This window comes from Schistocerca nitens, chromosome 10, assembly GCF_023898315.1.
Source record: "Schistocerca nitens isolate TAMUIC-IGC-003100 chromosome 10, iqSchNite1.1, whole genome shotgun sequence".
In the NCBI taxonomy this organism is placed as follows: domain Eukaryota; kingdom Metazoa; phylum Arthropoda; class Insecta; order Orthoptera; family Acrididae; genus Schistocerca; species Schistocerca nitens.
The window spans coordinates 188,622,282-188,624,153 of NC_064623.1; the positions used below are offsets into that span (position 1 = coordinate 188,622,282).

General features: G+C 49.8%; 1 non-coding gene across 1 annotated transcript; it reads right to left on the minus strand.

Moving 5' to 3' along the window:
• Positions 1-272: 272 nt before the first annotated feature.
• On the minus strand, positions 273-347 carry Trnas-cga (transfer RNA serine (anticodon CGA)). The gene has a single exon. It is a non-coding gene; the product is annotated as a tRNA-Ser (tRNA).
• Between the last annotated feature and the right edge of the window lie 1,525 nt (positions 348-1,872).

The window sequence follows — 1,872 nt, forward strand, 5'->3', positions numbered from 1 at the left end:
CAAGGGCTCGCTAACAGGGAGGCAGAACTAGCATTTTCAAAGGATGCCAAGTAGATTAAAACAATCAGAGTAAAGATACAGTCATTCACCTTTTACAATAACTAACAATTTTAAAGCCACGTAATTTTGAAAAAAAAAACCACCAATGAAAGGCAAACTTAACCCTTTTAAACAATGGCCAAAACAATCAGAGTAAAATACAACCAGAATGAGATTTTCACTCTGCAGCGGAGTGTGCGCTGATATGAAACTTTCTGGCAGATTAAAACTGTCTGCCCGACCGAGACTCGAACTCGGGACCTTTGCCTTTCGCGGGCAAGTGCTCTACCAACTGAGCTACCGAAGCACGACTCACGCCCGGTACTCACAGCTTTACTTCTGCCAGTATCTCGTCTCCCACCTTCCAAACTTTACAGAAGCCACAGCCTGGGAGACGAGGTACTGGCAGAAGTAAAGTGTGAGTACCGGGTGTGAGTCGTGCTTCGGTAGCTCAGTTGGTAGAGCACTTGCCCGCGAAAGGCAAAGGTCCCGAGTTCGAGTCTCGGTCGGGCACACAGTTTTAATCTGCCAGGAAGTTTCATATCAGCGCACACTCCGCTGCAGAGTGAAAATCTCATTCTGGAAACATCCCCCAGGCTGTGGCTAAGCCATGTCTCCGCAATATCCTTTCTTTCAGGAGTGCTGGTTCTGCTTGGTTCGCAGGAGAGCTTCTGTAAAGTTTGGAAGGTAGGAGACGAGGTACTGGCAGAAATAAAGCTGTGAGTACCGGGCGTGAGTCGTGCTTCGGTAGCTCAGATGGTAGAGCACTTGCCCGCGAAAGGCAAAGGTCCCGAGTTCGAGTCTCGGTCGGGCACACAGTTTTAATCTGCCAGGAAGTTTAAAATACAACCCTTTAATATTTTACAATAACTAACAACTTTAATACCATGTCCTGCCACCAAAATGTTCTGGGATAGAAATAATTAACCGACCGGATGTAAGGGCGGCCACAATGGTCTCCCGAAGGATGCTCAGGTTAGAAGCGGACTAACAGACCCACAACGCCTCACATTCAGCAATCACATCGATCTCACGCGAGGCCAGGGGAGGAGGAGGAATCAAATCAGGAACCATAATCCCTGCCCAAAAATACACTTTCTCCCAGGCAGTACTAATAAGAAGTCAAAAGATCACTGTCTGTAATTACACCGGCGACAGGGACCGGAAATCTGAACGCAGGAGGCCACAAGGCAGAAAAAATGTAATGTAAAACAATAATCCCTGCCCAAAAATACACTTCCTACCGGGCAGTACTACTAAGAAGCGGAAAAGATCACTGTCTATAAATACACCGGCGACAGGGACAGGAAACCCAAACGCAGGAGGCCACAAGGCAGAAAAGACGCTGGTTGAACAAACCAAACTTCTTCAATTAACATCTAAACCTTTAACCAGCTTAACTTGCAGTTTATAAGAGAAACAGCAGGTGAACTCCGATGCAAAGGTTCCTCACAGCCGACCGTGTCCACGTCGCCAGCGTACCCAACTGGGCACAGTCACGCAGCCACGCGCTCTGTCACCGGAGCCCTCGTCTTCTCTGCACCCACGGCGGCGAAATAGCACTCCTCAGGTTAGGCGAGTTACCAGTCCATCATTCCCGCCTCCAGACGGATAATTTAAAGACATCCGTTGCCGCTCCCACCGAGTAGTGACTCGGAACCACAGCCGTGGCCCCCGGGTGTTCACAGCAAGAGCTTACAGCCTTGTCCCCTCAACTCGCCTCACTCGCCTCACACCGCAGGGTTAGACCACGCGGCTTGTCGGAACAACAGCCAACTCTCCACCGCCACGCCACGCCGCGGTCTCCTCGTACGACATTCTCTAACTCCCGAT